Here is an 11,385-nt window from a genome sequence, read left to right as displayed (position 1 = left end):
TTTGTGTGTGTCACAGCTTTCTCCGTCAGCGTTAGAAAAAAACCTGTTCGATAAAGTTGATATCGTTGGCCTATAAAATTAGTTTGCTTTACGTAGCAGGAGACCCGGAGAGAGTATAACTGTATAACTGTAAAACTCATCTTTACTAGAATATTTTAAGCTCAACAGTATTTTTGTATATACTAAGCTGTTTAGTACTAGAAAATTACTCTCTAAATCTCGACGCAAAGATGATAATGATTGGGGAATGTTACAATATATTGAACTTTTTAAGTATATGCAAAGTTACACTAACTAGTTCGGTATTTATTAATGGGTAAATGGCAATAAAAAACATATCCATTATATCGTATTGTTAGTCAAATCACTTATACCAGTGACGTTATTATAGATAGTTGAAAAATCGAATGTATATATAGTTTTGTCATAACACTGATATCTTGCATTTGAGCGATGAAAATATCCGAGATTATTCCCATAGAAATTTCAACTTTGTCACTATGAACAAACACTGTCATTTTCTCCGTGATAGCACTATCCCGACTTGAAAATTATTTATTTAAAAAAAAATGGTTTAGTGTACAATTTGGATGTTTAATTTTACCAATTATAATAACTCTTTGCAAAATAAAAAATGCACGAAGAATTACGATTTAAGATTTAAGTTTGGTGCAAATTATTGATATACCGTGCCGTGATATACCGCGGTACTACATAAAGGATTAATCTCCTTATATTTGAAAACCACAAGTACCACAAATGTAATAATAACTGCAACAAACGTAAACATACGCAAAGGGAAATCAAATGTACACTATAACAGTAAATTTATTGGTAGCCTATTCTAACGTTAAGTCAAGTAGTGAATACCAACGCAATGTTATTGTAATACTTATTAGTCATAATATAGTTCTGAAGATGTTGATTTATTTCTTGAAAGAATATGAAATGCTTTGAACGGTTTCAAACAGATGCCAACCTGGGAAGTGCTAAATGGTTAACTTCATGATATGGTAATAAACTAACGTTTGTGTAGGAAACATAGAAGACCCACTTACACCTGGATCAAAAAAACACTTCAGCGAATATATTTGATTCGCCGTAGCAAATAGCGTATCTAATGTAAAGACAACGTAAATTTAACGAAAGCCGAGCACATGCATGTGGGAGCGCGAACCACGTACAGCCCGCGATTACATGCCGATGGGCTCGGTTCGTTCGACACGCCACACGTGCTTCCTTTTATTTTGACATATTCTTGTGAAGGAATACTGCAATTCTACATTAAATCAATCGAAAATATTGCCTTTATGTTTTGATCAATTGTCTTCTTTATAAAACAGCAAAACGCGATCTTATACGAAACAGATATAGTTATGATCGGTATTTCTCTATTCAAGGAAAGAGTTCAAAGCGAAGTCATTCGTCCTCAGAGATATGAAATTAGGTAAATTTATTGTGTAATTTAATTTGTTTTTATTGATGTGACTTTAATTACTGCTTTCAATTTCAACATCGGATATTATTATTCGATTGCAACAATTTTCAAAAGTAAGTTGTAAATATACTTTACTGCGGAGTACCATCCAACCTTTAATGATAATACGAACTGGGAATAAGTCGAGACGCGGTGCGTTTCAAGATACTGATTCAGAACAAAATTTAAAGAGACAAAGACATTTTTTGTAACTTTTTCAGTAGAAATTTGCAAGTTTCCTTCCAGAATTTTAATCCAGACTGTAATCATCTTATGAATGATCAATTATGTAATTAAAAATTCAGAATTTCAAATAGTTAATGTATAGCGTCGTGTATGCGGTGAAACCAAAAATCAATTTCAAGTTGACGTTAGATAGAGAAAATTGCTTTGCACAACAATGCTTTTCTATATCCGATCCAAAGTTAATATTTTGATAAGCTTTTTTAGCAGTTCAAGAAACTTATAACTCTAGACACAACAGAAGACAACGATATCTTGGTTGTAAAAAGAAATCACACAATAAACAGTGGTGATCCTGTATGATAATAAATATGTATACATTCTGGACTTTCGGACAAAAACAAATGAAAAGGAGTTCCCTGTACGGGGTAGCCTCGTAAGAAGGTTGACAAACTCTACATTCATTAGTACTGACGAGAACAATGTACTTGTGTGACTTTACAGAGATCTTTCAACTGCTAATACATACTGTATAAAAATGAAGTATGGAATGCTTCCCTTATGTCCACGTGTCCTTGATTAAAATCACATGCCATACGTAACGATTATCTTACGCACTTGTAAAACGTGAACTTGAAATATCTATCCTATGAATGAAACGTCTCTGTAACGGTTACCTTACAAGATGTGTAAGTTTATCATATGAATGTTTGGCATACGTCCCAATGAAAGGTTTAGCAACTGAAAGCATCAACTGAACCAAGAATAATAACGAGTGGGATTACTTGGACGAATTCCAATGTCTATAGAGGGAAACCGCAATTTGACCGGTTAATGTGAACTTGAAGAAATGGAACACGTGCTTCATGATAAAACCCATCTTACTTTGAAAACAAATATCAAGTAGCTACGAAGGCTTAATCCACTCACAGCAGCAGAAGGTTACTTGGAATTTGACTCAGTTTGTTGTGGAAACTGCTCTGAAAATATATCTCACATATTCTATCACTGATTTTCATTTGTAGCATAAGCACCATATGCACTTACTAGCAGTAGCAGTATCATGATTTTCTCTTTACCACTGTTTGAATTGTAATAAACTAACAAATAATCAGCACACTATACAAATCAAGTCTCGACGAATTTTGTACTTTACCCAGTTTCTGCCTCCCCACCCTACCCCCTTCCCCTTCACCAACCTGGACACATTGCTACATTAAATCGCACAAATCGTGTTTTAGACTGATGGCAAATTTAAAAAAGAAATAAGATTGTCTTCACTTTATGAACCACAGTAAGTATTGTTTGCAACTCTTTAACAAGGAACAATTAAATTGAGTTGACCACATAGATCTGTTAGTGGCATTGAGAGGTATCATCTAGTAATGGGTGGTTCTTGTATAGTTTGGTGAAAGCATTAATAGGTAACAGTAACACCTAAACTAAAAGGAACAATTAAATTGAGTGACCACATAGATCTGTGGCAGTAGCAGTAGCATTGAGAGGTATCATCCAGTAATGGGTGGTTCTTGTATAGTCTGGTGAAAGCATTAATAAGTAACACCTAAACTAAAAACGCTTCTTCACGTTTCGTACGTTTTCACAGTCGAACAGCTAATGCTCATCAGTAAGGACTAATAATTTAGAAAATCTGGAAATTTGTGTGTTCACACTTAAACAGCTTAAAATTGTTCTGAGAAGCTGAAAGACATGAAATGTTACAAGTTATGTTATGAGAGAATAAAATATATCTGGAAGATGGTTACAGAATAAATAGATGTAAAAACATGACAAAGCGAGTAATGAACTGTGTAGAAGCTTATACATGGTTTCTTATTGTAACTTATTTAAGTACTTATGCACATGACATTTTCCTCGGTGATATTAGTTTAACCTTTTTTTCCCTATTTCAACTTAACTCATTCTTTTTCGGAAGACGGATGAGTTTGGTTGATTAACTCATCTCTCTTTAGTTAAATGAAATACAATTAAACACAGTTCATGACTACTATGTAATTGACTTTATACGTATATGTAGTAAAAAAGCTTACCTTCTGAATGTATTTATCACGAAAAAGGATATAAACGAGAAAAACAAGAACAGCTATTCCAAACAGAAAACAACCAAAATATCCTCGTAGTTTATTGCAAAGCGTTAAAGCGTAAACAATTAGGAAAGTACATCAACTGAATATTGAATTTTCAAAGCCAGCATGGTAGGCTATTCCACAATGTTTGGCTCAGGCTGAATAAAACGTATTACTCATATACCTAATGGCCAACATGAGCAGGTTTACTAGTGTAGACTAGGCTACTGAGATAAATCGAGGATTTGAAGAATCCTATACAGGATAGTCTGTACTGATTCCATGCTGAAACATGCACAAATGTAAAAGATGACTACATCATACGCTATATGCACATACATAACGATTGAACATACATTAGCCTGTATCTTAGCCGGCGTGCTTATGCTTCCGTATACCGGCTAGTAGTTACTACAGCACGGCTAGTAGTTACTACAGCACAGTAACTTCTAAAAGTTGGAACAGAAAGTCAGACAAAACAAACTCAAGCCAGACAACGCTAGACACTCATTGAAGCTGATCACGGTGCAACCGGTGTACGCGAACTCGTATGTATAGGCTACTGCATATGCCGGTATGAGTGTACGTGGAAGGAACCTCGCTAGTCTATGATATGAAAAGGTAACGAACATTATGTGCACAAATACGAAGAAATTGTGTGTTACTTGGCCTATCAACCTATTGCAATACAATACTGTTAAGTCAGATGAAAAACAAAATACCGTGCTAGACAGGCTTTACCGACGTGATGTAAGACCTATGGAAGTTCCCATGTTGCGTTCCATTAGTGTCAAAAGGTCAGACAAATGTTGTTTTCTTTCTTCCCTGAAGGTGAAAAACTACGGTGTATGTTAGGAGCATGAGTCTGAAGGGAAACCGTATGTTCTAAACAGAAACCATGATTGTTCTCAGAGAAGATATTATACACAATCATCTGCTGCGTTGATATCCAAGATATGGGGAAATGGTCTTTTACAATAATGACCTTTGACTCCTGGTCACATTGGTTGAGTAGCTTTCATTACTCAAAATGTAATACATTACGAAGTATCTAGCATACATACATTAACATAAGAGTTTAAAGACCGACAGTCTACAAACTTTGTTTCAATGTTTGAATCCGTCATCTTTTCCATTTAAGAATTAGTTTAATTAAAGGAATCATATACCTTATTGTATTGCAACGAAAGACTTTATTTTTTTATGTTTAACATTACATCGGTGAATAAACAGTATATACTGGAGTGAGGAATATTCGTGTGAACAGTCCTGTACTTCTACACCAACATACCAACCCACCACCAGCAAGTAGAGCAATTACCTTATGATTAATACCCCAGTAGGTTCTAAGTATTTTCAACTGACTCATTCCAACGTACGACATGAACGGATTCGGGAGGTCATAGGTCACTGCCTCGCTTTGAAAGAACTTTTGTAATGTAATGTGTTAATCCTCACGGTATAGATTCATTCGTTTCAGGTCATAAGGTAACATTGGAGTAAGGCATGAATTGGGGTGGGGGGGGGGGTGCGTCACCATGGAAACTGGAGCAATGTGTTTGCTTCTATTGAAATCTGTTACATACATTTCAGAATACAATATTTTAACTAGAGTAACCATGCCAGCCAAAGATGGTATCAATTTAAATGATTTTTCAATCTTCTATCGTTTTTGCCAACTTCTGTTTGATCTCATAATAATATTAATGGTTCCAATCTAAGCATTGGCTCTGATATTTATCATGTGTTTGAAAAGGCAGCTGATACAAGCAAATCACTAATGTGATATTTATCGAGTTAATTTTTAAGATAAATGTCAAGCACAAAGCATAACACAATGTAAACGTTTTGTAAGGCTTTGAAAGTTTGGACAGTAGGGGAAAGTAGTGTCTTACCAATGATTCACCAGACTCTACGTTATTTAATACAAAGGAAACGTAAAACATGCTCATATCAAAGTTGGAATACGATAACATGCTCAAAGCTATATCCATGAACTCCAAAAATCTCATCTATGAACCTTTTTCACAGTTGCAATGTCTGGATAAACTCAGCCTGAACGTTTGTTTTAATGGTAAAGGTTTGGAACAATAAGGAATCGTGTAATTGAAATACATTGGCTGCAATTTCAGCATAAGTCTACAGTCTCTATAGTAAACACTTTAGGGAATTCTAACATGTGATTGATTAAAATGGACACAAACACACATATAACAAACCAAACAACTTTATTGATAAAAATTGCAAATCGTGTGTATGTATCACTTCCGCGAGAGTTTGGAACATGTTCATTGATATTTCAACCTACTGTTACATTTTCCTCACAAATGTCACGAATCAAATTGAGCACATTGCCAATTTCATATTGGACCAAGAATACAAATTCCAAACTAAATAAAGTAAGATTTTTTTTGGGCACTTGGATCAATTTTAACCACACTTCCCAATTATTATAACACCTTTGATTCGAGACTATTTGAGACTAGCCGCCAATCATAGCCACAACTCCTCGTATATATTATTGGAGCTGAACTCAACATTAGCCATATTTCACAGTCACAGTCCTTACCACAAGTGGACCAAGAAAAGCTACAGGTCCTTGCTGCTGTAGTAGCCAATATATTTCTACATCAGTTAGTGTCTCCTACTTATAGGGTGAACTTTGTTTCAACTTCATTGACTCGAAATATCTAAAAGAGGCAGATTAAGCATGGCGCTATGCCAACTGCGTGAATTAAACCTTGAAAACACAGAGCATCAACATGCTAGAGCGTAAACATATTTTTCATTTATTAATATTTTTGCAGAGAGAAAAAAGACGAAATAAAAGAAAGAACGAGATGAAGAAAGGAAAGGCAAACGCACATAAATTCCTAAGAAAAGAAGAGACAATAAAAAAAAAAAAATTTCAATACGGAGAAATTATAAATTGTAAGTACACAGCCGATTTCGGAAATTACTTGATATATCTTTGACACCTAAACTGATTCGGTCACGAAAAACAAGGGGATCTGTAACATACCTCGAATGCACCAAAAGTTGATATAATCTCGAATAATTAACAAAGGTATTGATTTCTGAAATCGATGCGATATAACGTATAGAATATGTCATAGACTTTAATCGTGGTGGTCATGGGAGAGAGCTAAAAGCAACTAACAATGGAATTTTGGATGAGGGCCAATACCTACAATATCAGGTGAGCACCAAACAATCAGAAATCATGCATACTTATCTTTGTAAGTCGAAAGCAGGTAGATACCTCTCGTTATATATGATGGAAAGATTCAGCGAAGAGAATTATTTACGGATCTCACATCAATCCTCTTAAAACAATCTCTTTATAATAATTTACTTTCAATTTTCAGAAATGCTTCTTCATTGCATTTGTTTGTTGGATCATCACTATAAGACCATGTCCTGAATTAATAAAGATACATCATTTTGTTTCTGTAAGTAATGTGTCATATTTGTCTGTCAGTGAAGTGTAATTTTATCAATAACCATTTTCTTTCCAGGAAGAACATTGAGACACATCGACAATCGGTGAATTCTGTAGAACGTGAATTTTGAAGAAATATTATTCTGAGCTGTCTTCAGCTAATCGTAAATCAGTGTGAGTATTCTAAGTTTTCGTTTATGGCCTATCTGTGAGTAAGTTATTTAAGTCGTGTCCATAGATCCATATCAAATGGCATTGAACTCTTTGCAATTGTTTGATTTGGTTCAGTATTTTGTGTTTCTATTAGCATTAAGGTATTCGATATGAACAATTAACAGATGTATTATATCACATGTTCTACTGCAAAACATATTCTATATCTATGCAGTGCAAAGAGTTGTCCCTGAGCTACTTTGAGTAGAAACATTTTGAATCAATCTCTTTATAATACATATTTATCGTGAATTAATTTCAAATAATAAACCCAATCAATTGTCGCTTTTCTGTGAGTAAAACAGTTCTTACTCTTTTTGTTTATTTGTTTGGATTGTATTTAGTATTTGATGTTAATGTCTGGCTAACAAGGCTTAAATGATCAATCTTTGCTATTCTTTGCTAACAGCTTCTAATTCAAACATGAATTGTTTAGAGTATGCACTTATATTCACACAGGCCTTTGTTTCAGTGGATACAGTTAGCTTATATATCTTGAATATGAGTGATTTTTTTTATGGTACTTTTGTTGTTATCGTTGATTTAGGTGCTTACGAAGAATTGCAATATATTATTGTATGACATATATTAATTTTCTTTCGTAGATAAGAAGATAAAGATAGAGAAAATAAATACATATGCAAGTTTGGACTTTTTCGTTTTTAGAAACGGTAAGCCCTCTGTAAACAAACTTAACAACTTTATTTTTTAACCTGTTAGTGTTATCAATTGTTATCATTTTGTGCAGAATATTGTTAATGGAAATATTTCACTAAAGATAGAACTATATTAAACCTAACATCTGTCTCATGCATAAGCTGAGAAGGAAACGATGATTGCTGCGTCACCATGCCTAATGGGCAGTCTCACTGTCGAAACTAACCGTAACCTACGGCTCTCAGTGACGTGCGAACACGTCGAGCAGTCGACAATGTAAGTAGAATGTTTTAGTGACATGCTAATCTATCGACAATTGTAAGATCCCCTCGCTGAGGGTATCAGAACACTTATTGCTAAGATTTCAGTACAAACCAAATTTACCATGTTTTATGATTGTTAACTAGGCTATGCTAAGGAACCACTGAATTTCGATGATTTCATGTGAGAACTACATTTTCAAATGATAAATCCTATATATCCAGCATTAGTTAAAACTTACTCTAAATTCAGATAATTGATACGTTCCCATTCGACTGAATATGTTCGGTTTGGTGTAAATGACATAATTGTTTTATCAATGATCAATCTTAAAACATTAAACGCACATCATGCCTCCCATAACAAAGGATTTATTAAATTAAATTATATTATATTTTCTACACACGTTTCCTTAGCGGCGTTGCTTAAGACCTACATGAACTCAGGTATATTTGCGTACAAACTTCCAATCGGACGGTACAATATTAAACAAACACAACATTAAGAAAATGGACGGTGCCTTTCAATATCGGCTTTTCAGTAGCACTATAAATGTATCCATATTTCCCATAAGTTGAAATCCATTGTCCTAGTTTGTGTCAAATGAATATGAAGTGCTCTTTTTAGGCTACATTGGTTTCTCGGTTATCGCAAAATACGACCAAGTTCGTTAACTTTGACTTTTAGTTAAATCTTACCTGCATGGAAATCATAATCCAAAATTCCATTGATTTAGGTACAAATTATCCGCCGGTTTTGTTTCTCACGTGCTGCTGATCGTACATAACATAGCCATATAGTTCAATGACGCAAAAACGTGAACATGAAACACGTGGCACGTGTAGCCTTGGTACTAATAGGCACGCAATGCGTCATGTATCTGATACCGCACTCTGGATATTTCAAACGCGTCCAGTGACGGAAATTTTCAAGCAATTGGAACTTTTAGTAAACGTTAGTTGTCAATGAGTTCCCGATTTGAGCCCCTATAAGGTTATAACGTCCATAGGCATGTATGTTAAGTCACACCCTATCAGCAAGGGTATGGAAATCTCTAGGCGCCAAATGTTACCGCCAATTATCACGCTGTAGCAGACGACATGTTGAAAAGCCGCGACCTAAATGGGAAATGCAGTAAGTATCCCTTGTCGATTTAGATGAGAGAGTGAACGAGGTATAGGTTAACTGAGTTACGTCACTCTTCACCGTTATGTATAAGATATGTTATATTGCGATCATACGAGAGGCTAAGTTGACCTCAGACTGAAGCTTAAAGTGGACCTCTATAGATTTCGGCGGGCCTAGTTTGGCGACGACCATCTTGAATATTTTAGCAGTCATCCAAGTATATTAAACAAGATAACGTCATAAAGAGCATGGTGGCAAATGGTATCGTGTTCAAAATTATTTACCCATAAAGCAATCCAGGGCTTTCACTCGCTATTTGTTCATTTTGCTTGAATTTCATTGCATGGAGGTTCAGCTGTGTCGTAATTGTCATTTCAATTTTAATATAAGAAACTCTGAGTAAGATGAAAATATTTTTTATTTTTTTTATTTTTCGTTCGTTGATTTATAGCTCTGCAATGCAAAGAATGATACCAGTAAAAGTAAAGTAATAATTAACATATTGCAAGTCACTTTTTTCCCCCTTAACTTAAGTTCGCAACTGCAAAATCAAAGTAGTATCCAGCCAGAAGGAACATGAATTTGGTTAAATCATATACCAGCACGTGAGTCAGTTGTCGAACAAACAAGACATAACGAATAACTGCTGTTTCTTTATGAAACTATTTGTTTCATGCTGTTTCATTCTTGCTCAAGAAAGAACTGTACTGATCAAGCCAATTATTAGATATTATTAGAACATAATACCGGTGAATTACAAAATCTAGCAACTTACTCGTCGTGTAGAACGAAGAAACCATATTCTTTATAACATAGAAAAAGAAACATGTATATAGTTTTCTTGCATTGGTATAGTACTGTGTGAAGTTTGAATAAAACGTGCTGTAACATTTTCGTTCCTGATATAAGACACTAATGCCTAATGGAAACGGTGGGCATCTAGATTATTTGGCTTAAATATACAAACTTACTTCTCAAACGCTGCGTTGTCATTGTAATAAAAAACGTTTAGCTTGCTCTTAAATTCTTCAATCAAAAAAAAATTACCACAACTTTTCAAACTATATTTTCCGTCGTCTTTGTATTTTTATTAAAATATATTGGAACAAGCCATGTTACATAACAAGGGAAACTTACATTTTAAACAAGGTAAAGAGTTTCCTATTAAAATAATATTTGAATGATAACAATTCATGTACCAATAGTTCATTCCTTTTTATATCATTTGAGAACAACTTTAAGCTGTTTATAAAACTACTCTGACATAAGGTCTTACGTTCTTTTAATTACCAACATAGTGACTTTTAAGTTTCTTAAGGAACACGCTAAGTTAAATAAAGAGAGTAGTTTAAACGTTCGTTAAATTTAAAACCTTTTTTGTTTAATATTTGAATGATACAAATTAAGACACAATTTGAGAAGAAACGTTGAAGCTGTTTATAAAGCTTCTCTAAAATAAGATCTACCATGCAATAATATCCATTAAATTGTTTCTTTAATAATCAGCGTAACATTCAATGTGCTTCGAAAATACGCCAGCTATTTACGCCGACCATGTCGGGTAAAATGTAGCCTCTGTAGGCTTGAGCAAAACAAGTCCAAGAGAATTGAAAACCATCACCGAATCAGGTTTATAAATAAATTTACATATATACAACTCTGTAACACTGTAACTTAAAATTTATTTTTAAAAAAGGACAATAAGATGCGCATACAAAATTTTGATAACATTTTCTTTTTCTGTATTTACGTTGTGTTGAAAATTAATGGCTTTTAAGAAGCCTTATATTGACTGTTGGGTGGTAAAAGTTTGATGACAGTATTTCGTAGACATTCCAATTAACCAGTTTATGTCTCCAGATGTCAGTCATATAAAAACGTAGTGAATATAATATTTGTGAGTTGCTTATTCTAGAAAGCGTTTAAACTCTCTTTTC

The 11,385-nt window shown here is 34.1% G+C and overlaps 2 long non-coding RNA genes across 11 annotated transcripts in view; one reads left to right on the top strand and one right to left on the bottom strand.

Annotated features, from left to right (window-relative positions):
* LOC139978010 (uncharacterized) overlaps positions 1-11,385 on the bottom strand; it is a 168,801-nt gene that overhangs the window by 110,519 nt on the left and 46,897 nt on the right. Inside the window, exon 1 of one of the 5 annotated variants that reach the window (XR_011796866.1) lies at positions 9,019-9,709. The exons of 2 other annotated variants lie outside the window; for them this stretch is intronic. This is a non-coding gene — a long non-coding RNA (uncharacterized lncRNA). 2 more of the 5 variants (XR_011796869.1, XR_011796867.1) reach the window with 2 other exon arrangements.
* Positions 1-11,385, top strand: part of LOC139978012 (uncharacterized) — a 32,681-nt gene that overhangs the window by 1,840 nt on the left and 19,456 nt on the right. The window contains exons 3-5 of one of the 6 annotated variants that reach the window (XR_011796874.1): positions 6,555-6,678; positions 7,266-7,363; positions 8,151-8,335. This is a non-coding gene — a long non-coding RNA (uncharacterized lncRNA). The other 5 variants (XR_011796875.1, XR_011796873.1, XR_011796872.1 and 2 more) reach the window with 5 other exon arrangements.

Source organism: Apostichopus japonicus, chromosome 12 (genome assembly GCF_037975245.1).
Source record: "Apostichopus japonicus isolate 1M-3 chromosome 12, ASM3797524v1, whole genome shotgun sequence".
Classification (NCBI taxonomy): domain Eukaryota; kingdom Metazoa; phylum Echinodermata; class Holothuroidea; order Aspidochirotida; family Stichopodidae; genus Apostichopus; species Apostichopus japonicus.
This window is presented reverse-complemented; position numbering and strand designations above follow the sequence as displayed.